Source organism: Scyliorhinus torazame, chromosome 13, assembly GCF_047496885.1.
Source record: "Scyliorhinus torazame isolate Kashiwa2021f chromosome 13, sScyTor2.1, whole genome shotgun sequence".
Classification (NCBI taxonomy): Eukaryota; Metazoa; Chordata; class Chondrichthyes; order Carcharhiniformes; family Scyliorhinidae; genus Scyliorhinus; species Scyliorhinus torazame.
The window spans coordinates 46,949,947-46,977,372 of record NC_092719.1 but is presented as its reverse complement, the minus strand read 5'-3'; positions in this window follow the sequence as shown (position 1 = coordinate 46,977,372).

The following is a 27,426-nucleotide window of genomic DNA, read 5'->3' as shown; positions in this document are numbered from 1 at the left end:
TTATATAATTTCTCTCATCCATATTCCAGGGCAGGAGGATGACTTTAGTTGCCATTTTTGGGATTTCTAACTTCTGTTCCTGGTTGTCCCTTTCAGTTGCAATCTGAAATTAAGGATAAGTACTCTTTCTGGGCCTTATCCAAGGCTAACTGAGGCACTATCTTCCTGTTTTAGTTAAGGGTCGATTGGTTATTTGTTTTCTAAAGGATTCTAGGCATCCATAATCCTCTAGGATTTCCTCACAATCTGCCTTACTTTAAGGATGATTTATTTTTTGGCCTCCTTTTACCAGTAATGGATGCAAGATTTTTAGTGCTGTCACTAAGATGTCTCGCAGACTTTTACTCGGGGTCAGTATCTTCTAGTCTACTGATCCTCACACCCAACCTGAGTTTTATGTCCCCTCCATCCACAGAATATCCTTCCAAAAGTCAATCCCACATGACTTTCCGAACTAAACTCGGCAGATACCAAAAACGTCTAATATTCCAGCCTTTGTGCTGGTTAGAAATTTCTAGTATTCTAACCGTTATTTGGGAACTAGAAACTTCTAATATTCTAGCCCCCACTCTGCTTAACTAGAAACTTCTAATATTCTAGCCTCGCTTTACCTAGAAACTTCTAATATTCTAGGCCTCCACGCTGGAGGTTACATTCCATTTACTTTTATGGGATCTTTTCTGTTACTTTGCTTTTTCTCATGTATCTTGGGGATTTTTCCATCAGGCCTTCATGTTTCAAATGACATCTTTGCATTTTTCTCAACAGTTCCCACGCCGGCAGAATTGGAGAATCCAGCCCATAGTTTGTAAAATACTGATAGTTTAATCAAAAGTACAACATTTCCAAACAAATTATTAAACATTAAACTTATTTATGCAATTGTGGTTGAAATATTTGGAACAAAGCCATTGTTTTTTTTAAATTGTTTTTTTTCCCATTAAGGGGCAATTTAGCATGGCCAATCCACCTATCGTGCACATTCTTTTGGGTTGTGGGGGTGAGACCCATGCAGGCATGGGGAGAATGTGACATCTCCACACGGACAGTGACCCAGGGCCGGAATCGAACCCAGGTCCTCGACGCCGTGAGGCACCAGTGCTAACCACAGTCCATGTATCTCCACCACATGGACTGCAGTGGTTCATGAAGGCAGCTCATCACCACCTTCTGAAGGGCAACGAAGGATGGGCAATAAATGCCGGCCTAACCAGTGATGCCCACATTTCAAAATGAATGTTAAAAAACATTGCAGGAGGGGATGTCTGGTGCAGAGGAGGTTCCTAACTTGCTTTAACGTGCTCCTAACTTGGAGCCAGGAAAGCTGGTAATCCTCTTGACCCTAGAAAGAAAGATTTTAAAAATACTTCAAAGACTTGTGATGAGGAATCAATTATGCGTCAAAAGACTAGAATGCTGTTGTTGGATCAGAGAATCCCACCCCCAGTGCCTGGCTCTTGGGACACAGCACTGTAGATGACAAGAAGTCTCAATTCTAGTCTGAGCCCTTTGTCCCCTGTGTTTAACCTGATGGAAAAGTCAGAGTGGCTTTGTTAAAATAGCAGTCAGGTGCCAATAATGCAATCTGGGTCTACCCTGCGTACTCCTACTGCTTTCTGACAACTGTCCTTCCCATCCCTTCAAAAGACTGTGTTAAATCGAAGACTGAGGGGGCGGAACAAGACCTTGACAGCAAAGTCCTGTGTTTTGGCTGCCCACCCACATGGTTTCAATTTCCATTTCCACCTGTGTGTGTCTCCCTGCAATTGGGACTACATTGAAAGGAATATTTATCAAAGGAAAAGCACATGAATCATTTGAAAATTCATCATTTCTGCCTAGTGTTCCAAGCCTCCGTTCAGCTTGCCTTACATCAGTCAGCTCAGGTGACATTCCAATCCCAAGCAACTGCACCCACTCCACCCTCCCCCAAAGGATATGCACAAATGACTGAACCTTTTCTTGGCAAATCAGGAAAGGAGTCAGACCATACCGTCATTAATTAATATTTTTTTGTTAATACTTTATCAAATTAACAGAACATCACACATGAAGTATGCAATCCTTTAGTGGGGGTGATTAAATGATGGAATGAGTAAATATAATGGAGGTTACAAAGGCAGTTCAGCGATGTCACAGTAATTTGTCATTTGCCAGCTTTGCTGATTATAAGTTGATTTTAAAACCCATTGTCTGAGATTAACCACAAACTAATGTTACCAATTAATATCAAACTCCTCATCTAGCTGACAAGTGAATTGCATCAGATGCAAGCTGCATTGGATACATTAAAACCTAATTAGTTCAGTTTCTTATTGGTGCGTTCACTTTTCTTACCGCAATGATTCCACTAACCTATAGGATCTTGTCCTTCTGAGTTGACATTATAGAGTTTGTTGTCTCCTTTTTCACTGGGGTGATGGTATTTGTCTCCGAAGATAGAAAATTAAGAAATTCTATTTTGTAGATGTGAAGCTCATTCCCTCTTGGATCCTTTGCTCCTGAGTAACTCTATTGTAGTACCCTCAATAACGAGAGTCTGGAATGGTAAATGAAGGCTTTAAATAGCAGAGAACTAGCCAGTTACATAGACGTGTGCTTACTGAGTGCCGCCTACAGGGCGTCACCTTATATATAGCTCCCTGGTGGGCGGAGCAGGAAGCGGAGTCCCCCAGGGTTCCAAACCCGGTCTTAAAGGGGCATCACCTGCATGGCGTTAAGGGTACAGTAACCATTCATCACATCTATCTTACATGGTGGCAGATGGCCAACTAGCTCAAATCTCACTTTTTCTCAAGGAAACAATTCCTTAACGACATGCTAAATGTCTGCCTACATCTGGCCGGTAATCAAGTGACTTGTAGTCTCTCTCATGAGAACTAACCTTTGCCCCTCACTGACAGGTTCAGCTTGGGTCAGAAGCCGGCACTGCATGGAAAATCATCACTTATTCATGATTTTCCTTAAATTGACCAATTACTGGGCAGAGGGTGGGCTCAACGTCCAATTGAGCAATGGGTAGGCTCTTAAAGTTGGAGGGCCAATGGAGAGCATCCATCTGAGAAGCAGCAGCAGGATGCCATTGCAAGGAGCTGATGGAGAAGGCACTCCAAGATGAAGGCATATTCTCTTCAACTTCTTTCAACTTTAAAATAAAAAATAGGATCAGCCCCCTGACTGCCACGGATGAGGCGAATGGAGCGAGTCTCCCCTTCCTAACCACCTGCAAACCCATCCTCTCCCCACAGGGTGACCTGCAGTTTGAGCCAGGCAGAAATCTAAACCAGTTTAGAGCACTGACCTCTTGTCTGCCTCCACGCAGCTTCCCTCTTCCCTCCTGCCTCTGGGGACCCTAAGGTTAACTGGAAGATCTCAGTCAGCATCTAAAAATAGGTCTTTACAGGTCTTTAAATAAAGCAGACATTTGTGGGCAGCAGGCGGCCCTGTTGATGGATTCCCTCTGTTCACACCGGCGGGATATTCCGGTCCCACCGACAGCGCACCCCAGCCTCGGGTTTCCCGATGACAAGGGGTGCATTCAAAGGGAAATCCCGTAGACAATGGTAGGACCAGAGAATCCCGCTGGTGGGCTGCCTCTGCTGCTGAAAAACATGCGGCGGGTTGCTGGGTAAATCCCGTCCAGTGTGTCTCCATCTGGGGATGATTGGCAACCAGCACACCAGCCAATGGGATGGAACTCCATTCCTGACCCGCCTCCTGTTCATCCTCACTGGTGCCTAAAAATGCAGCCCTCCGCTTCTCTCTCCACAGACACTGACAGACCTGTTGACTACTTCCAGTATTTTATACTTTGATTTAAGATTTTCAATATCAGTAGTATTTTGCTTCGTTTTCCAGAAATAGGGAGCGTGTGGTTTATTTTTTATAACTTTTCCTGTTCTGGTGGAGGTTTCTGCTGAGTGTATGATCCTGAATTGTTCCTGAAAACATGTAGGGCAGAATTCTCTAGTCCCCACCGTTACATTCCGGAAACCCAGTCCGGTGGAGAGTCCAGTGACAGCCCAAAAACGGGATGGGTAATGGGCGACAAGCCTGTCCCTGTCTCCGGTCCTGCCCCACGCCGGCGGAAACATACAAACAGCTCATATTCATTCATTTGAATGTGATCAATGGGCTTATAGCCCAAATCTGCACCCCCGCTCTGCTCCAAACCTCTCAGCCTGGTGTCACAAGGGCATGATTTGGTGCAAGTATTTACAAATGGGATTGTGGTGCATTGGCTTTTGAGGGAGAGCAGGGAGGTAAGTACCTTTTTCATTGGCTTCGGTCTTGCTGGGGATGTATGCATGGGGTTCTGGGAATAGTGGGGACCAACTTGGTGGCAAGGGTGTGGACTCAGGGGGTCCCCCTCAAGATCGGGGTGCCATTGCTGAACCTCCCATTGCTGCTGGAAAAGACTAGCAACTCACCCCTTATGTGTTAATTACAGGCTCCTGACTGTTTAAATTATTGACTGCTGCCAGTATCCTTGAAATGCTCTGAGGTCTCCTGATCATGTAGATATCGATTTACCCCACCCATCTGGAAACCCTCATGTGTGAGCAGTATAATCAAGGGGATAGGCGTGGCCATGCCCGAATCACTGAACCACCGGATGTTGGTATTCCCCATGGCACTCTTTCAATGCCCTGCTCCACAGCAGAGGAAGCGGGGGATTAACAGAGCTAACCCCACACAAAGGAGAGATGCACCAGTGGCTGCTAGAACTCTTCCTGGCTCACAGCCCCTCTCAGAATAACAGCCTCACTCGTGAGCCTATCAGCTAACCCACTCCTAAGGCTCAAACAATTTCTCTGGCCCTGTAGGTCATCACACCCAATTGGTATCACATGGTTTCAGTGTATGGATCCTGGCCCCGCCCAGGATACCTGACCATCTCCCTGTCACAACCTCTGCATTAAACCCAGGCTCCACTTTACACTGAAACCAAGCTCCACGCAAAGGCACACACCCTGCAGTTACCCCCATCTGTAGGAGGTGCCCACACACCAGTCTCTTAGTATAGAGCCGTATTCTTACACAGTATGAATGTCTCCACTGTCATAATATACACCAGCATACCATGGTGCAGATACAGACACACTGATTGACACACAGCAAGACCAATCAACACACACAATACCGCAGCCAATCACCAGTTAGAGCACACTCACTATAAAGACAGGGGGCATCAGAGTTTCCACTCATTCGGGATGCAGCCTCCTAGAAGGACAGAGCTTACAGCTTACAGCACAGATCTCCACCATGTGCTGAGTGCATAGACTGGTTAGGACAGGCATAGGTCTTTAGTTTAATCTAACATCGTGTTAACCCACAGTGAAAGTATGTTCAACAGTTTCCAGCTTAATAAAATAGTGTTGCACTATTTTAAGTGTTGGTGGCCTGTATGTGTTCCACGGATCCAGAGCCCCCAACATCATCCACCACATACCAGCTGTCACCGTTCTGGCAGGAAGGCACAAGGCTCATTCTATGAGAACACCCACAGTAGACCCCACGAGGAGACCCAGGCGAGGGGCCACAGAGCCCATCGCTAACACTAGTTGTGGCAGCCACCGTTGCCCAAGTTGGCATGGATGGGTAGGTGAGGATTTGACCCCCACCTTCCACTCAGCCTTTTACCCCAACCTCCCCTCAGCCTTTCAACCCTTCCCAAAACTACAGATCCCCCTCCCACCTCCCACTTCGGAGGGCCATCTCAGCATCACCACAGGGTGTTGGGCCTGGGTTGACAGTATCAGCAGGTCTTGTCTGCGAGACAGAGGATGATGGCAACTCACTATGAGATGAGATCTGGTGCTCCTCATTGTCTGACAAAATCTGACTCCTGTCTTTTAGATAACATAGCCCAGATGATCCCTGGTCGTGCGATGGGGACTCCTGCGTATGGGCCACATTATTTTTGGGAGGAGGCGGTGGAGATGGAACAAGCTTTGGGGTCATGGACCTGGGATGCTGTTATACTAGATAGTGCCACACTGCAGCCCCCATGTCCTGTCACTTCTCGGTGAAGGTGGATGCCTGTGGATGTCCATGGGGTCCGATGCACTCTGAACCACCACCACCACCCCGCCAACACTGTCACAACCCAAAAGTTAACATATGACTATGTAGCACCAAGCAAGTATAACTAAGCTACATTGAAAGCCAAACTGATGATGTTAAATTGGTTGTTAGTGTAATTCTTAGCACATTTGCAATTGTTCAGTAAGTGCTGCCCAATCACAGAATGACATCCAACTTTAGACATTACTGTCCTGATTTTTGTGAGCACAGGTTGGATGAGTACAGCCAGTACTCTGCCTATTGCAATGAGCAGAAGAGACATGCTGTTTGATATGGATAAACAAACGTATAAGACAATAGACTCCCTGGTGCATTTACCATGGCAGTGTCTAGAACAATCAGAGCCAATTTGTCAACTAACCAACACCATTTTTCTTATGCAGTATAAATTGTTGTTCACTTTGAAATTTGGCATTCTTGCATCTGTCTTAATAGGTGCAAGATGAAAATCTTCGACAGCTTGCCCCTTTTCATATATGCTCACATATTCACTCCTCCACGGAGAAATCTTCCTTTCATTAAGTTTCTACTGGGAAGAAAAAAATAAATTAATTGGTGTGAGAACATAATTTCCCTTAATTGAGTACTCCTTTTAACAATGAACAATTACTGTGTATTTGTGGTGCAGCAGGCAGTTTGCCTTTGCTATGTTTGTTGGATAAATTACTTTAAATTTTCTTCAACTCAAAAAGATGTTCAGTGCATTAAAATCCAAAATACATGAAAGGTTTGTCCACTTTTTTATAAAGGAGTCTTTTTAATACAATTTCCTGCAACCAAAAAGCATCTTTAATGAATCTCATCAATTTATACTTGAATAGTGCAAACCTCCCGGACCACGATGACATTCAGGATTTGAAGCCTACAGAGGTTATTTCCATGAATTTGTCTTGTAAATAAGATGACAATGTAAATAATTAACACATTTCCTTTAAAGATGCACAGATACATTTGATGAACAGAAAACTCCTCAATGCAAATTTAACCTGGGTGCAGTGATTATTCCTCATTCTATCTATGTTTCCAATTGCCTATGCAGGCCCAATTAGAGGGAGAGGTGGGTACTCCTGAGGTAGGTCAGTGATCAAGAGGGCACATGAATTTTAAAATAAAATTTCAGACAAGAAAAAGAAGCAGGGCCCTTGGCTTGGAAAGGAAACCGCTCATTGTGCCGTTCCTGCCCACAACCCACTCTTTGAGGAACGGAACCTAACCAGCTTGGATGGTAACCCGCACTACAGTGGGGAAGCTGCCTCCGTTAATCTGGTAGCCCCTGCACTTGGTGGGGGGGTTGCTCCAGCACTGGAAACATGTCAGCCGGCACTCTAACTCACCCCCAATTGGGGTTTTAGGCATGCAAATTACCTTCCCAACAGCTGATCCATCTCGCCTTGCCCGTTGGCAGACAGGCATCAGGGAGCCATCCAAATGTGGCTGCTGGCTGTTTTCCCTGCTCTCCCCCTCCCCCCACACCAACCTCCCAGGACCAGGAAAATTCGGCCCATTACATTGACACATTTATAGGTGTGCTTAGCACGTGATCAAGTTAAATCGTTCTCTGATAATGTGTGAAAGATATTGAAGGAAGGTCAAGGAAACTTTCTTCATATTTTGCTATTTTATTATGTGTGCAGAACAGCATCCATAAAAAATTTTAAAACGAGTGAGATAATAGTTTATTATTTTTTCCTAGATATAAGATCGATGCTCGCCTTGCACAAACAATCAGTATTCAGCGTGCCCCTGCTGTTCTGCTTTCAATCTTTTTCAACTGATCAATAAAGCTGTCAGCCGGTCAACTTCACAACCTACGGATTTTGATACTGGAAGAAGACATCCTATTCTGTTAGTATTAGTATGGTGTTAGGGCTTCCATAATCACATTGATCTCTTCTACATCATGGACAAGGTTTTCTCAGGTTTCATCCTAGGATTCGTAACTAACAGCAACAGAAAATATGCATGGTGCAGCCCAAAAATGACATGTGGGCACTATAAATTGCACAAATTACATATTAACAGAAGTACCTGAATTCTATGCCAAAAATGTGTCAGAAAGAATCTAGCATTATGGTGATTGGGTCAATTTTGAGTCAGCAATCTTAATATGATGCAGAGAACAGAGTTCACTTAAAGACAGTAATTTTGACTTTGTACTGCGAAATGGATGTGAGAAAGTTGGCGGCCCATTTTGAATCACCCGAGGAAGACTTAGACCTGTTTAGTTTCCAACCAGGGTTATATTAAATTGATGCCCTCCCCTCCCACCCACACACATCCCCAGAACCAATTCTTCCTTCTTTTTCTGTAACTGAGGAAGTAAAGAAAGTTATTGTATTTATATAACATTCATAATCTCAGAAAATCGCAAAGTGCTTCCAAGGCAATTAGGTTCTTTTTAAGACATGGTTGAACATAGAACACAGAACATAGAAGAGTACAGCACAGAACAGGCCCTTCAGCCCTCAAGCTTTGTCCAAAACCAAGATCAAGCTATCCCACTCCCTGTCATTCTGGTGTGCTCCATGTGCCAATCCAATAACCGCTTGAAAGTTCCTTAAGTGTCTGACTCTACGATCACAGCAGGCAGTCCATTCCACACTCTAACCACACTCTGAGTAAAGAACCTACCTTGGACATCCCTCCTATATCTCCCACCCCGGACCTTATAGTTATGCCCCCTTGTAACAGCTACATCCACCCGAGGAAATGGTCTCTGAACGTCCACTCTATCTATTCCCCCATCATCTTATAAATCTCTATTAAGTCACCTCTCATCCTCCTTCTCTCCAATGAGAAAAGCCCTAGCCCCCTCAACCTTTCCTCATAAGAGCTACCCTCCAATCCAGGCAGCATCCTGGTAAATCTCCTTTTCACCCTTTCCAATGCTTCCACATCCTTCCTATAATGAGGTGACCAGAACTGCACACAATACTCCAAATGTGGTCTCACCAGGGTCCTGTACAGTTGCAGCATAACCCCACGGCTCTTAAACTCAAGCCCCCTGCTAATAAACGCTAACACACTATAGGCCTTCTTCACGGCTCTATCCACTTGAGTGGCAACCTTCAGAGATCTGTGGACATGAACCCCAAGATTTCTCTGTTCCTCCACATTCCTCAGAACCCTGCCGTTGACCCTGTAATCCGTATTCAAATTTGTCCTACCAAAATGAATCACCTCGCACTTATCAGAGTTAAACTCCATCTGCCATTTTCCGGCCCAGCTCTGCATCCTATCAATGTCTCTTTGCAGCCGACAACAGCCCTCCACCTCATCCACTACTCCACCAATCTTGGTGTCATCAGCAAATTTACTGACCCACCCTTCAGCCCCCTCTTCCAAGTCATTGATAAAAATCACAAATAGCAGAGGACCCAGCACTGATCCCTGTGGTACACCGCTGGTAACTGGTCTCCAGTCTGAAAATGTTCCATCCACCACCACCCTCTGTCTTCTATGTGATAGCCAGTTACTTATCCAATTGGCCAAATTTCCCTCTATCCCACACCTCCTTACTTTCTTGATGAGCCGACCATGGGGAACCTTATCAAACGCCTTACTGAAATCCATGTATACGACATCAACTGCTCTACCTTCATCTACACACTTAGTTACCTCCTCAAAGAATTCAATCAAATTTGTGAGGCAAGACTTACCCTTCACAAATCCGTGTTGACTATCCCAGATTAAGCTGCATCTTTCCAAACGGTCGGTAATCCTATCCCTCAGGACCCTTTCCATTAACTTACCGACCACCGAAGTAAGACTAACCGGTCTATCATTACTAGGGCCATTCCTATTCCCTTTCTTGAACAGAGGAACATCATTCGCCACCCGCCAGTCCTCTGAACAGTGAGAACCCAAAGATCAAAGCCAAAGGCTCTGCAATCTCATCCCTTGCCTCCCAAAGAATCCTAGGATATATCCCATCTGGCCCAGGGGACCTGTGAACCCTCAGGTGTTTCAAAATTGCTAATACATCTTCCCTCAGAAGATCTACCTCCTCCAGCCTACCCGCCTGTATCACACTCTCATGCTCAAAAACATAGCCCCTCTCCTCGGTGAACACTGAAGAAAAGTATTCATTCAATGCCTCTCCTATCTCTTCTGACTCCATGCACAAGTTCCCACTACTGTCCATGACCGGTCCTAACCTCACCCTTGTCATTCTTTTATTTCTCACATAAGAGTAAAAAGCCTTGCCGTTTTCCTTGATCCGACCTGCCAAGGACTTCTCATGCCCCTCCTAGCTCTCCTAAGCCCTTTTTTTTAGCTCATTCCTTGCTACTTTGTAACCCTCAAGTGACCCAACTGAACCTTGTTTTCTTATCCTTATGTACACTTCCTTTTTTTTCTTGACAAGACTTTCAACCTCTTTTGTGAACAATGGTTCCCTCATACGGCCATTTCCTCCCTGCCTGATAGGGACATACCTATCAAGGACACGCAGTATTTGTTCCTTGAGCAAGCTCCACTTTTCATTTGTGCCTTTACCTGACAGTTTCTGTTCCCATCTTATGCTCCCTAATTCTTGCCTAATTGCATCATAATTACCCCTCCCCCAATTATAAACCTTGCCCTTCCGTATGGCCCTATCCCTCTCCATTGCAATAGTGAAAGACACCGAATTGTGGTCACTATCTCCAAAGTGCTCTCCCACAAACAAATCTAACACTTGGCCCGGTTCATTACCCAGTACCAAATCCAATGTGGCCCCACCTCTAGTCGGCTGATCCACATATTGTGTCAGGAAACCCTCCTGCACACACTGTACAAAAACTGCCCCGTCCGAACTGGTCGACCTATAGAGGTTCCAATCAATATTTGGAAAGTTAAAGTCACCCATGACAACTACTCTGAAACCTCCACACCTATCCATAATCTGCTTTGCAATTTCTTCCTCCACATCTCTATTACTATCTGGGCGCCAATAGAAAACTCCTAACAACGTGACCGCTCCTTTTCTGTTTCTAACTTCAGCCCATATTACCTCAGTAGGCAGATCCCCCTCGAACTGCCTTTCTGCAGCCGTTAAACTATCCTTGATTAACAATGCAACTCCTCCACCTCTTTTACCACCTTCCCTACTCTTATTGAAACATCTATACCCCAGAACTTCCAACAACCATTCCTGTCCCTGTTCTAACCATGTCTCCGTAATGGCCACAACATCGTAGTCCCAAGTACCAATCCACGCTCCAAGTTCACCTATCTTATTCCGTATGCTCCTTGCATTAATGTTGACACACTTCAACCCACCTTCCTGCCTGCCGGTACACTCCTGCGACCTTGATACCCTCCTCAGTACCTCACTAGTCTCAACATTGGCTTCTGCACTACAGTTCATTTTCCCAGCCCCCTGACAAATTAGCTTAAACCCCCCCGAAAAGCCGTAGCAAATTTTCCTCCCAGGATATTGGTGCCCCTTTGATTCAGGTGCAAACCATCCTGTTTTTACAGGTCCCACGTTCCCCATAATGTGTTCCAATTATCCACGTAACTGAAACCCTCCCTCCTACACCATCCCTGCAGCCACGTGTTTATCAGCATTCTCTTCCTGTTCCTCAACTTGCTAGCACGTGGCACCGACAACAAACCAGAGATGACAACATGGTTTGTCCTGGCTCTCAGCTTCCACCCTAGCTCCCTAAATTCCTGTTTTAAAACCCCGTCCCTATTTTTACCTATGTTGTTGGTACCGATGTGTACCACGACTTGTGACTGTTCCCCCTCCCCCTTAAGGATTCTGAAAACACGGTCCGAGACATCACGGACCCTGGCACCTGGGAGGCAACATATCATCCGTGAGTCTCTTTCGTTGCCGCAGAACCGTCTATCTGTCCCTCTAACTATCGAGTCCCCAATAACTATTGCTCTCCTGCTCTCCCCCCTTCCCTTCTGAGCCACAGGGACGGACTCAGTGCTGGAGATCCGGTCACCGTGGCTTACCCCTGGTAAGTCCCCCCCGCCCCCCCCCCACCAGTATCAAAAGCGGTATACTTGTTACTAAGGGGAACGACCACAGGGGATCCCTGCACTGACTCCTTCCTCCCTGCCCCTCTCACCGTTACCAATCTAACTTCATTCTTCGGAGTAACTACACCCCTGAAGCTACTCTCTATGACCACCTCTGCCTCCCGAATGATCCGAAGTTCATCCAGCTCGAGCTCCAGTTCCCTAACACGGTTTCTGAAGAGCTGGAGATGGGTGCACTTCCCACAGGTGAAATCAGCAGGGACACTGACGGCGTCCCTCACCTCAAACACTATGCAGGAGGAACATTGCACTGCCTTCCCTGCCATCCCCCCTAGATAACTTGCGGTATAAACAAGAAAAAGAAAGAAAGAGCTTACCTGATATTCACTCACCCCCTTAGGTTAGAGGAGGTGGAAGGGTGGGGGACACTACAAGTGTAGTGTCTCGGGTTTAGCAACCACCCAACTTAAATACAGGTAAAAATAAAACACTTAACGAGCAACCACTGCGTCTCCTCTGGCGTTGTTTTCACTCTCCAGGCTGTCGTGTTGGGTGTTCTGGTGTACAAACGATCCAACATGGCTGGAGATGGTGTAACTCAATTTTATTAACCACTTAACTATAACAGCACACTGCTAACTTGGGTACGTGCATTACCAGCTAATCTGTGGACCCTGTCCTATTACTATCTGGGTGAGGCACTCAGCACATGGTGAATGTCTGAGTGGCAGGCTCTGAGCTCGGTGCTCTGAGCTGACTGCTGCTGGAATGAGCGGGAACTGTAGTGTCCCCTGTTTTTATAGTGCGTGTGCTCTCACTGGTGATTGGCAGCAATGTTGTGTGTGTGTTGGTTGGTCCGACTGCATGTCCATCAGTGTGTGTGTGATTGCACCATGATATGCTGATCTAAATATCATGACACAGGCTGCCTCTCCTCTCGCGCTGTTTTCACTCTTCCAACTGTCTCTCCTCTCGCGCTGTTTTCACTCTCCCGGCTGTCTCTCCTCTCGCGCTGTTTTCACTCTCCCGGCTGTCTCTCCTCTCGCGCTGTTTTCACTCTCCCGGCTGTCTCTCCTCCCGCGCTGTTTTCAATGTCCCGGTTGTCTCTCGTCTCGCGCTGTTTTCACTCTCCCGGCTGTCTCTCCTCTCGCGCTGTTTTCACTCTCCCGGCTGTCTCTCCTCTCACGCTGTTTTCACTCTCCCGGCTGTCTCTCCTCTCGTGCTGTTTTCACTCTCCCGGCTGTCTCTCTTCTCGCGCTGTTTTCAATATCCCGGCTGTCTCTCCTCTCGCGCTGTTTTCAATATCCCGGCTGTCTCTCCTCTCGCGCTGTTTTCACTCTCCCGGCTGTCTCTCCTCTTGCGCTGTTTTCAATATCCCGATTGTCTCTCCTCTCGCGCTGTTTTCACTGTCCCGGCTGTCTCTCCTCTCGCGCTGTTTTTGCTCTCCCGGTTGCTGAAATAATAGAATGGGATCAATACAGCAAAGTGCCAGAAATGACAATCTAATGAGGATTGGAGAATCCATTTTAATGGTGTTTGTTGAGGGATTAAAGATTATCAAGATTCTTTTCAAACTGTGACATCCTAAACGAATTAAAGCTGCATATTTTAAAAATTTCTCGGCTTGATCCATGATTCATGATAACCTGACCAATTTCAACTGATTGGGAAATGCTAGTTAGCTGCAACCTTCCTGGATTACAGTGAGTAGAATCAGGCATCATCCGCATTCCGATGCTCTGTTCCCCTGCCAGCAGCGGCAGCGAGGTACATGTCTCGCACCAGCAGGAGGATTCAAATGGGTCAGTTGAATCTATTTGCATCTGATTAACGGTCTGGAAGCCCGATTCTCCATGCCTCCATGATGCTCCGGCTCTCTCAACTGGGATTCGCATGAGCGTAGATTAGTAGGAGTCTTTGGGACACACTGGACCCCGCAGTGGGTCAAGAGGATAAGTATGTAACACAGGTGTCCCAAAATACATCGGAGGACTGCCCTCTCCCTCACACAATGCAAATCTTTCCCACCCCAGTCCCCCCATCAAACTCTGCAATCCCCCATTATCCCCTATTATCCCCCATCAGAGACCCCCCCCCATCAGATCCCATCATCAGACCCCCATCAAAGACCCCCCCCCCATTAATGACCCCCCTCAACAGAGACCTCCTCATATCAGAGAACCCCATATCAGAGACACTTCCACCCCCATCAGCCACCCCCGCCTGGAACTGAAAGAATAGTCACGGCAGAAACAGGGAACAATCTCTGCTGTTTTACTTTTCAGTTCCTTACACCTGCTGCTGACAGAAGTGTTGAAAGCAGCAGCTGTTATTTCGAAGAAAGGCAAAACCCATAAGAAGGCTTAAAACCCCTCAGATGCTTTGATCTGAAAAGCTTCTATTCACTTCCAAAGGGAAATAGCTTTTAGTAGACTATAACTGACAGGTTAATAGCTTCCAGAGAGCCAAGGGTTTGGATTGTTTCAGGCTGGAGTCTCTGATATGAAGGGTTTCTGATATGGGTGGTTTCTGATATGGGGGGCTCTAACATGGGGGTGTCTCTGATATGGGGGTCTCTGATATGGGGGGTCTGATGTGGGTGGCTGATGGGGGTTTTGATGAATTGTCTAATAAGACGGTCTGGTGGGGGGTGTCTGATATGTGGGTCTGATATGGTGGTCTGATGGGGGGGTTCTCTGTTGGAGTGTGATGGGGGGGTTGGGTCACCATCATATATGTGTGCTGTACAGGGGGGAATGACCCGTAATTCCTGTGGTGATGGAGATAGAGGATGCCCCTGCATGTCAGCAGAGAGGGCAGGGGTGGCAGGATTTGCCTTGTTGGGGGGAGGGGGGGGGTCAGCTGTAAGGATCTCGATATCAGGCCGCCTGCCCAAAATGGAGGCTGATAGCAGGATTCTGAACGGAATCCCTCAAGCTCCCCGCCATGCATAAACCTGCATGGCAAGGGAGAGTGAATTGCTCCTGGCCGCTGTTCCTAGTGCCAGCGCAGACAATGAGCGATTCTACTCAGGCAGGAGTGCTTAGTCTCCCAAATGGAAAATCCTGCCCCATGGTGGGATTCTCTATTCCTGCCGCTGTCAATGGGAATTCCCATGGAAGCCACCCCACGACATCGGGAAACCCACGAGCAGGGTTACGCTGCTGATGGGAACAGAGAATTCCGCTGCCAGCGAACGGTCAGGGAATTCTAGCCCAAATCAAGAATAGCAGTCTCCTACACCACAGTAACTCTTCATACTCACTGCTGATGTTTATCCCTCAACATGATATGATAGTTATTTAGTCATTACCACATTGCTGTTTTGTGGGGCAGAGAGTTGAACACCAGTACAATCTGTCCGCTTTACAAAACACTTTACAGTGGTGAATGCAACTAGATGTGAATGACTTAAGCACCATTAAAGTTTCGAGCTGTCAAGCCTTCTTTTGCTTACTATGTTTGGCACACTGATAAAATGGAAGTATACAAAATAGCAAGTTAACCCAAGTTGGCACAATCGAGCTCATGGACAAAATAGGTTTCACTTGTTTCACTTCATTACTCTGCACCAATGTCAGTGCTACATTATTTGCAGAGCCTTGACTTTTCAACTTATCTTTTTTGGTGTCAAAGGTAGTGATACAGTAGAGTGCTTTTTATTTTCTATTGGTTAAAAGAAATGGCTATTCTCATAGTTCTTTCTAATCACTGGAATGTAGGTTTGATCAAAGGCTGATAACCAATGTTCTATGCAGACATTTTAATGTGAATCTGTCTTCACCCATTTCATTAGGATCCAAGTAGTCAAGGCACCCAATGTTTCCAATTACTCTGCTGCTCAGCTAATGTTGATACTGCTTTGTCAGGTGTCCTATAAAGACAGCAATAAATAGGATGTGCACATTAACAGCATTTGCCTGTTGTACAATGACGTGAAAAATCAATGTAAAATGTTCATTTGCTCTCATCAATGTTCTGGTAAATAGCAGACTGTAATGTTAGTGGCACAAAGAAATAAATAAAACTGGAAGAGATGTGTTGTTCTCTCCCTACTTATATAAATGAATCAATGTTTTCCATCCTTTCCACGAGAACTTCTCAAGGCATTTAATGTGAATTATCCACTAAATGATTCTCTTCATTTGGGGTGTCAATTAATCACATAATCAGGCTTTATTAACTATTTTAAATTTGCAAACTATGATTTAACCTAATAATGTCCAGTGTAGCCTGCACAGGCTGTCACAAAGATCTCGCTCAAGTTACTTAATTCAGCTTTGAAGTGATCATTATGTGAGATCCTTAATTAAAATTAACAAAAAATCCCGATGTCCAGACTTTGTGAATGAGTCTTCAGTAGAATTTTGTTCCTGTACAATTTTTTAAAAATATAAATTTAGAGTACCCAATTCATTTTTTCCAATTAAGGAGCAATTTAGCGTGGCCAATCCATCTAGCCTGGACACCTTTGGATTGTGGGGGGGAAGCCCATACAAACACGAGGAGAATGTGCAAACTCCACACGGACAGTAACCCAGAGCCGGGATCGAAGCCGGGACCTCGGCACCGCGAGGAAGCAGTGCTAACCACTGCGCCACCGTGCTGCCCGATACAATTTAATAGCATCAGTGATACAGAGACAAACAAGACAAGAGATTTAGATTTTTTTTGTAAATTTCACAGTGAGGTAAAAACATGTAACAAGGAAAAAATAGATTGCCAAAAGCAGCTGAAAACCATACTATACTTTAGATTTATCATTGCACTATTGTTAAATGTACTCTGGGATTAATCCCGGCAATTAACATAGCACATAACAGTTTGTGTTGAGTACTGATGATTTGCAGATGCCATCACAATGCCAGAGAACTTTCACTTTTGTCAGTAAATCACAAATCTTTAGAATCTAGCATTAATTCAGGTAGGTACCAGTTTAGACATTGACTAGTCACTCATAATGATTTCTTAAAACAAGGCTCATCTTTTTCCTTGTCGGTGAGGTTTTGTATGATAAACATATTACAGCAAGATCTCACTGTTAAAGGTACCTCTTGAAACATTGCTGTCACGAACTACATGTTGAGAAAAATGACTCAAAACAACACCTTTAATTTCATAAAATTTAATTTACCTATAACTTTTTCTGAGTTAAAAAGCCAGGGCTCAGAGTGTGGACAGGGGCGAACCCCTAATCCAGCTCCTTGCCTGCTCCAAAAACCAATTCAAATTCAAATTGAATCCAATTCATGGTCCCCACAAGAGAAGCATACCAGGGGCGAAATTCTCCCGAAACGGCGCCAATCAGACGGGCATCGCGCCGCCCCAAAGGTGCGGAATGCTCCGCATCTTTGGGGGCCGAGCCCCAACATTGAGTGGCGAGGCCGACGCCGGAGGAATTTCCGCCCCGCCAGCTGGCGGAAACGGCCTTTGTTGCCCCGCCAGCTGGCATGGAAATGACATCCCCGGGCAGCGCATGCGCGGGAGCGTCAGCGGCCGCTGACAGTTTCCCACTCATGCGCAGTGGAGGGAGTCTCTTCCGCCTCCGCCATGGTGGAGACCGTGGCGGAGGCGGAAGGGAAAGAATGCCCCCATGGCACAGGCCCGCCCGCGGATCGGTGGGCCCCGATCGCGGGGCAGGCCACTGTGGGGGCACCTCCCCGGGGCCAGATCGCCCCGCGCCCCCCCAGGACCCCGGAGCCCGCCCACGCCGCCTTGTCCCGCCGTTCAAAAGGTGGTTTAATCCACGCCGGCGGGACAGGCAATTTATCGGCGAGACTTCGGCCCATCCGGGCCGGAGAATCGAGCGGGGGGGTCCGCCGACCGGCGTGGCCCGATTCCCGCCCCCGCCGAATATCCGGTGCCGGAGACTTCGGCAACCGGCGGGGGCGGGATTCACGGCAGCCCCCGGCGATTCTCCAACCCGGCGGGGGGTCGGAGAATGACGCCCGTGATCTGAGCCAAAAGGCAGTGCAGATACTACACTAGTTCTGAGCCAAAAGTTACAGTCTCCTCTGGAAACGTGGGTTTGAACCACACTCCTGACATTAATTTACCTATTACTTGCAAAGAAAATGATCCAGCAGAATATATATTTTAATGCACATGGGTCTCTTATTTAAATATAAGGATGTGGAACCAGAATTTCACGTTATTAAATGCCTCGATTGTTATCAAAATATTTACTTGCTAATAAATAAGCAAATTTCTTTCAAAAAGTTATACGCTCCTTTAAAAAGTTACATGGAAAAGTTATACTCTGTACTCAACCATCTGGAGGGTTGGTTTAATATGTTTAATGAGTGAGTAAAGTTTAATAGATCCAGTCGCCACAGAAGCTTATAGATATTTTAAATGTCATAATATTGGGGATTACATGGGCGAGATTCTCCGATAATGGGGCTAAGTGTTGATGACGTTGTACACGCCGGAGCGTTTTAAGACAGCGTCATCTGGCCCCTAGGAGCAGCGTTCCTGTGCCGCACCGGGGCCAGCATGGCACTGGAGTGCCTCACGCTGCTCCAGCTGCCGATACAGGTGCCAGCACGGGCGCCAGCATGCTGCTACGGCCAGCGGCAGTCCACGCATGCGCGCCACGGCCGGTGCAGGTCCGCGCATGGGCGTGGGTTGCCTTCTCCGTGCCAGACTCCGGGCAACATGGTGGAGCCCCTGGGATTAGCCCCCCCCCCCACCCGATCGGTATGAGTTTGAACAGTTGAACGGACGCGGGCCTGGCCACTGAGGAGGCCCCCCCCCCCGGAGTCGGATCCACCCTACCCCACACCAGGATGGCCCCCACAGCCAGAATGCCAAGGTCCCGCCGGGTTGGACCACAAGCGAACGACACCAGCGAGACTTGGCTGAACTCGGCGGGCATTCAGCCGTCGAGGGCGAAGACTCACTGGGGGGGGGGGCGCTCGATTCTCCGGTCGCTGGAGAATCGTCGGAGCGGCGTCGCGGGATTCACGCCCCCCCCCCCAGCGATTCTCCGACCCTGCGTAGGGTAGGAGAATCCCGGCCAGGATTTGGCTTTTCGGTGTCTACACATTTCTGTATACTTCCTTCAAAGAGGTTGGTCAATAAAGTTATTTTATCTTGCTCTTCAACTGTACTCAACAAATTCCAGTGGTGTGTTTTGACTAGTGCATACATCAACCTACTCGTCTCACAACAAAAGTTTTTAAAAATGAGTAAGAGTTTCTTTATCAGCTCTTTTGGCTGTAATTTCTCTTCCTGAACTCAGCAGGAAATTAAATCTGCTTCCTCACTCAGACCCATGGTTCAATAGTTAGGAGCTATCTGCATATTCAAAGAACAACCCTAGTAGTTTCCGTCAGGTGTCCCAAACTGTAGTCTGCAGCATGAGGAGCAGGACATCAGTGGTTACATTTTTTGCTCTGCCCTATAAAATAATTATCTTATCCTTTGGGATTGACAATCATTTGTTTCCACACTGGTTCAGTAAGGATTAGCAGTAACTAGCCATAAATGGCCTTTTACAACCCGATGAAAGCCTTTGGGTGGGATTTTCCAGTCCCGTCTGATCCGAGACTGTGAATTCCCATCCGGCGTCAGCGGACGTTTCAATGGTGTATCAAATTGTCCGACTTGGCAGTAATGATTTACTTTGACTCTGCCAAGTGAGAAAACTTGTGGAATATCTTCCTCAGAAATCTGTCACAATTCGTCACCGACTGCCATGAAAAGCAAACCGCGACCCTCATCATCGACTCTATCACAGTGAAGACTGGGGCCAAACAAGGTTGTGTCATCACACCAATCCTCTTCACCATTTCCCTGCGCCTCACCTCCAGCAAATTAGGTAGGTGATAATCTAAGAACAGACAGGAAAGTGTTCAAACTGCATTCAATCCAAAACCAAAATAATCCCAACCTCAGTCATTGAGCTTTGGTGCATAGGTGATACACAGTCAGACATTTAGCTCCAGGTCATTACTGACTCCTTCTTCAGGTGAATATGGGAAAATGTGCCTTTCATTAAAAGTCCAGAAAACTAAGGCCCTCTTCCAACCAGCCTCTACAGCAAAACCCCCCAATGGTTTTCCATATATTAGGAGCCTTCTCTCGATGAATGCAGACCCGGACAACAAAACTCATCATCGCCTCTAATGTTCCAGCTCATGGGATGGAATCTCGGGGCAGAATTGTACAGTCCTGTGCTGACAGGTTTGCAGGCATGGCCGGCCTGTAAAATTCCCCACATAGACTTCCTACCGACTTCCCATCCAGTCCAACTGGTCCAGAATCTTTTGTTGGGATAGATGAAGCCTAGGACGACCCACCCACCCTTGCCGAAGCTAAGTGCCCTTAAATGAGCATGCAGCCATTGTTAGGGATGGGTCCCCTTTTGACTATCCGGAGAGGTCTTGGTTTTGCAAACACAGGAAGCTTTAAAACAGAGAATGCTGAAGTTTCCTTTGGCTATTCCTTCCAGGTCAATAGGTGACTCTGACCTGGATAAAAAAGCTGGTAGCTTGGAGAATCATAAAGCCAACATGGGAAAGTACCCTCATAGTGAAGGATTTGACTGTCATATAATAACTAATGCTTTGTTGACATAACCTTATACATTCCAAAGGGGCAGATTGTTGCTGGGATTCTCCGTCTGCGGGATCCTCCACTTTACCAGCAGTGCACTAACGCCCGTGGATTTCCTGACGGCATGGGGGTGGCCACAATGGGAACCCCCATTGGCTGGCTGCCAGGACAGAGGATCCCGCTGCTGACGGGGCACTCCGCGCCAGAAAACGAGTCTGGTGGGACAGAGAAACCCTCACTGTGTCTCTAGGCAAGAAAAGAGTTGAAACTGCAAACTATCTTACAGTGGGCCGAGCTAGCGTGATAACATATTTTACAATTAGAGGATAAGAGCAGGGGTGTGTATGTGCAGCATACGATGGCTGAATAGCGCAGAGATTGATCTCCTTTGAAAGTTAACAACATGTTGGGATAATTGAAAGTCTTCAGCCACACAGACAACCTGCTGAGTCAAAACTGATTACTGCAGAAGCCTAGTACTGTTTAGATGCTTGTCATTTAATATAATACTGTTGAACAGTTGTATGAGAACAATATTGTTATTAGTCGATATATATTAAAGTTTGTTGTTTCAAATCACATGAACCAGAATCATGCAAAAGTTATTGTTATAGGACTAACAGCGCTCTGTAGAGACAGTAACCACTGTACAATTTATTTCATGGTTTTTCATATTAATCCAACATGACTAAAAAACCCCATGGACAATACAGAATAAAAGATTATAATAATTTTCTTGTCTTCACAGAATCGTTACAGATTTAATCTAGTTTTGATCCAGTTTGGCTATGAAAGATACTCGTTACTTTACACAAGACAAATTGATCTGTAGTTTAATCTAATCCTATGTTGTAAATGCCTGATCATCACAAATCTTTAAACTCACTTGGAGAAAAAGGTTGCACAAAGGGACTGTGCACAGTTTGCCCAAATCAAGCCTTAATGTATTTATTTGAGATGCCAAGAATGATCCAGTAGATATAATCCATGGGAATAGATAATTAAAGTAAAAATGGACAGTCCATTACCAAAATCAATTAAAGCACAAGAGGCGATTCTGTTGATTCAATTGATTTGAGAATTAGGCATGGAAGTTGAGGAAAGGGGAGTGTCAGCGTGGGAAGCTATTGCTAAGGTTCAAGGCAAGTTGTTTTTTTCGTTATGCAATTTGACAGCTAGCAATTGATAGCCTTGCATTTGTTCGCCAAAATGTATGGTAATATTTTATTTACAGTGGTTTGCAATAATTTGAGAAAACACATGTTTTAAAATCAGCTATGGAGGAATATTAATTGGTTTACCTTTCACTAAGTATTTACTTTACCATCTGCTGGTATCTTTCACATGAGTATATTAAAACATAACTCATCTAAAACAAGGAGCACTGTTGTTGCATGCCATGTACCTAGGATGTAAGCATTTACATAATTACTTCACTACCAAACGCAATGGTAGTTTTTGGATGGCACTTTCTGCTTAGATGTCAGTGCAGTGCCCTGCGATCGTGAATGCAATGCTTTTATTGATGATTTTTGATTCAAGTGGGCAGCATGGTAGCATAGTGGTTAGCACTATAGCTTTACAGCGACAGGGTCCCAGGTTCGATTCCCGGCTCGGGTCACTGTCTATGCGGAGTTTACACGTTCTCCCCGTGCCAGCGTAGGTTTCCTCCGGGTGCTCCGGTTTCCTCCCACAAGTTCCAAAAAGACGTGCTATTAGGTAATTTGAACATTCTGAATTCTCCCTTGTGTACCCGAACAGACGCAGGAATGTGGAGCGAAATTCTCCATCCCGCCCCGCCACATTTCTGCCCCGACCCGCCGGCGGGCGTCTCCGTTACACCGGCCGGTCAATGGGGTTTCCCATTGTGGGGCAGCCCCACGCCGTCAGGAAACCCCCGGGCGCCGGCAAAACGGAGACTCCCGCCGGCGGAGAATGACGCCCGTGGTGACTAGGTGCTGGTCACAGTAACTTCATTGCAGTGTTAATGTAAGCCTACTTGTGGCAATAAAGATTATTTAAAAATTAAAAGAACCAAACAAGCGAATGCTTAAATTTGGAGCCGAATTGTGCTGGGAGGACAAATGTTGAAATTCTGAATATTGTAACAGTAAATAAATGATGTGCTATTGATTAACTTTTTGAATGTATATTTATAACATATGCATTGTTTGTATAGCATGCAAGAAACAATACTTTTCACTGTATACGAATACATGTGACAATAATAAATCAAATCAAATCAAAGCTACAGGATTAGTAATCTCTTGGATGATTACAAAGTAAATTAAACAAAATCATAAGTACTTAAAGACTGGTTGATATTGAGCATAACTAAACCATGAATACTAATGCAGGCAATGTATACTTCCTTAAAAAAATATGTAACCAGGATTGTGTAGTTGTTCCCGTCCAGCAGGCACCTGTCAAAGTAAACGGAAGCTTAAATGTCCCCCGGCATCCGCCGGGGGCACATATGCTTTGATGGGGCCGTAAGACCATTAAAAAGTCTTAAATAGATTGCTTCTAGCTATATTTTCAATTTCACTTTGTTCGTTTACAAGGTAGCCACAACTCAAATACAGGCTCAATAAATCTGTAAAGTTAGTTAAAATGAAAAGTAAAGCTGACAGAAGTCTGATTCTAATCAAGGTACAGCAATTGTGTTCCATATAGTTGGTATATAAAAGCTGACAATTAATTTAAATCCGATGATGCATGTCCATCATCGACATTGGGCAAATTTTAGTCATGTAATTTTCAGTAGCTAGGCAAAAATGAAATGAATGTGCAGCCTCATGCAAAACATATAAAACACATCTGTATTCCCTAATGCAGTGTCAGCCTTAAGTGGTAGCGCTCTTGCCTCTGAGACTGAAGGCTCAAGCAGCAGAGACTTGAGCACATTATCTTGGTTGACACTTCAGGGCAGTAGTGAGGGAGCAAAGATGTTGCACTGAAGCCCTGTCAACCCTATCAGGTGGATTAAAAAATTACCATGGTACTATCTGACCACTGGGAATTTTCCAGTTTCCCCGAACAACACTTACAAAGGAACAGAGACCAACAAAGCGTGCGTACAAAATTATGAGTTCAATGTGTGGAAGTGTGAGGCTGTCAACTTTGAATCTGAGAAAATTAAATGGCCAATTCAAATGCTGGAATAAAAGTATTACTGAAGAGTTAAATCTTGGTGATTTTCTGTTCAAAGATTCTGCTTATGGGGTGATATAACACCTCTTTAAGATGATTAAATGTCTCACAGGTTTGTTCAAAGTAGTAATACAAAAGCAAAATAGTGCGGATGCTGGAGACCTGAAATAAAAACAGAAGATTCTGGAAATGATCAATGGGCCAGGCAAGACCTTTGGACAGAGAAACAGGATAAATATTTAACGTCACTGGAATGATGAAACATCAAGTACCAGGAATGAAGGGCTCTAGATATAAGATGAAATGTGAGAGATTCAAAACAGAGAAAAGGAGAAACCCTCTCACAAAGAATTGAGAGGCTCTGGATATCACCTCCAGCGAAAGTGTTCCTGCCACTTGCCTACCTCCATTAGGTCCGCGTGGCAGGAAGGCCTGCATGTCTACCTGCCCCACTGCCAGTTGAAGAACTAATTGCCCACTTAATACCATCATCCTGCTGCCACTAGTTATAACCCAATAACAGATGGGGGCTTGCTATATGGTGAGAATGACAAGCAACATATGCCGGGTTGCTTACCAGCTCCTGGGGGAGGGATGGGGGGGAGGAGAGAGAGAGGGGGGAGAGAGAGTTACTCAGGCCACGATCTTGCGGCCCCTTGGGGCATGGGTGAGGGCGTTAACCTGATTTCAATACATTAGCATATTTTAACATATTATTGAAGGGCTTGACACCATGGCATTTGACCAGAGCGCATCCTCCACCCCCCCAACTCCCAGTGGCATGATGTCACGCTGGTCCAAATCACTACTGTTTTTGAAAGCGAAAACCAGTCATGATGGCCATGCCAGGGGAGTGGAAATGTCCAGAAATTGAGGTAAAAGGCTGGGCATTGCCCCCTGGCTCTGCCCCAGTGGGCACTGTCAAGGGGGCACATGCAGGGGGTCCGGGCAGGGGGCTTTCCCTCTTCCATTGGGGGGAGTTTCTCTTCTGCATGTGGGGGTTCTGGGTGGTTCCTTTTGTGCGTCAGGGGTCCTAATCTCCGTAAAGGGAGGAGTCAGGTCCATGGGGCAGGTTTTGTTGTCCATCGGGGGGGGGGGGCACCTTAAATTATATTTGAGATTTGGGTGCCCTTTAAAAGGGGTGCCCCGATCTTTGATTTTGGTGTTGCCAGCATGTATAGGCCACCACCACCACTACCCACCCCCAAGCTGGCTGTCTAATCCTCGCCAGTACTTTGAAACTGCACAGAGTGCTGTTTAATCAGGCAAGAAAAGGCATCTGTGAATCCGATGAGTTTTGCTTCTCTCACCTGACCCAACACTCCCAGTGTTTGATTGAGGGATCTGGTATTGGGACGAGACTGGCACATGATGCAGCGGGCATTTCCAGAATGAGATGATGTGGACTCTTTCTGGCTCTGCTGCCGGTGGATAAGGTCCATGTCACCCCCATAAAGTTCTGACCTGTATCCTCTTGTTCCAAATTCTCAGGCAAGAGGAAACATCTACTGTGGTAGCAGCTCTGAACACAAACGTACCAAAAAACTGTGACAATGGTTGGTAATCTAAATTTGCAAATAACTGGAGTCCAAGGCAGCTCTTTACACATATATTACCTGCCCCCACATCTATGTTACACGTTAACCTTCATCACTTCCAATTATGATGTTTACCAAACAATTTACATGTTCAGCAGTATGTTAGTAAACATGTTAAACTACATGCACTACAAAACAATATTACAACATCCTTTCAGCATTTACTATATCAAACCCCCTCAGAATCGCAGATATTGCAATAGGAAACTCTAATGTATATAGGCCCAAACTGTTCAACCTTTCCTCATAAGACAATGGGCGCGATCTAACTACCTCGCCATGCCTGACTCGTGGCACGACGAGGCTGGCAAATCGCATGAATAATAATAATCATAGCTTATTGTCACAAGTAGGCTTCAATGAAGTTACTGTGAAAAGCCCCTAGTCGCCAAATTCCGGCACCTGTCCGGGGGGGCTGATACGGGAATTGAACCCACTCTGCTGGCCTTGTTCTGCATTACCAGCCAGCTCTTTAGCCCAGTGTGCTAAACCAGCCTCGCTCGAGATTTACCGGTCTCGTCAAACCTTGCAAGATCTCGTGAGGCGTCATGATCTGGATGCCGGCCATGGAGGTAGGGACCCAGTTGCGTATTAAAGTCAGCAGTTAGTCTGACTTGAATATGTCCATGCTGAATCCACCCAACGCATGGGACATCACAGCCTTGCCTCAGAAACCCCGAGTGGGCGCCATTTATCACTGGTTTCCACAAGTGTGGATTAGATATACTGGCATCTGGGGGGGCTCTCCCAGGTGATCAAGGGCCTTGGGAGGTCGGGTTCTGGGTAGGATGGTAGCCTGGCATCACCGATGCCACCTTGGCACTGTCAGCCTGGCAGTGCCACCCAGGCACCCTGGAAGTGTTACCCGGGCACCCTGCAGTGTCACCCAGGTGCCACCCTGACAGTGGCAGATGGTGTTGACAGGCTGGCTGGGGCACTGCCAGGCTGACAGGCTGGTTTCAAAAGGACACTGATAATACATAGCTCTTCTTATGCTGGTGCATCACCATCTTGGGTAGGGTCTGGAAACGGCTTGCTTAAGGGTCGTGTTTTCCCAATTCAGATTTATTCTTGCCACTGAGAGGCAAAAAAAGATGCTTTTACCACAGAATTTGAAAGATTACTGCTGTTTACAGTGCCAGAAGCAATCAAAATCGGGGAAGGCCGAGACAGCTCCAAATGCAGAAAACTGAGCAGCCCATTGGTATATTCCACATTGTGATCATGTAAAAAGGGTATAAGCTAGTTGGCAGCCTAATTTACATCTCTGTAGATTTTTATTTCCATTGGCGTCCAATGACAGTCGAAGACAGTGAGCCCCAGAACAAGGTAGTGCCGCCTCTGGCAATTGTCCCATACACAGCAATACTGTAATAGCAGCAGTTTGATAGCCTCATGTGTGACTCAAGGGAAGACTCAAGGCAACTATCCTTGTTTGGTCGATCATAGGATAAAAGTAGCAAAATGGATATGTTACTGGCCAGTAAGTCACAGACCTGGGCTAATTATCCAAAGAGATGAGTTCAAGACCACTGCAGCATCTGAGACATTTCAAATAAGTTAATTAACTGAAATAAATGTTGGATATTTGATTTGATTTGATTTATTGTCACATGTACCAAAGTACAGTGAAAAGTATTTTTCTGTGGGCGAGGGAACGTACACAGCACGTACATAGCAGACAAAGAGAATAATCAACAGAGAACATTGACAAATGGTACATCGACAAACAGTGATTGGTTACAGTGCGGAACAAGGGGCCAAACAAAGCAAATACATGAGCAAGAGCAGCATAGGACATTGTGATTAGTGTTCTTAAAGGGAACAGATTAGTCCAAGGGGGAGTCGCTGAGGAGTCTTGTAGCTGTGGGGAAGAAGCTGTTCTTATGTCTGGATGTGCGGGTCTTCAGACTTATGTAGCATCTGCCTGATGGAAGGGTCTGGAAGAAGGCAATGCCTGGGTGGGAGGGGTCTTTGATAATGCTGTCTGCCTTCCAGAGGTAGCGGGAGGTGTATACAGAATCAATGTGAGGGTGGCAAGCTTGTGTGA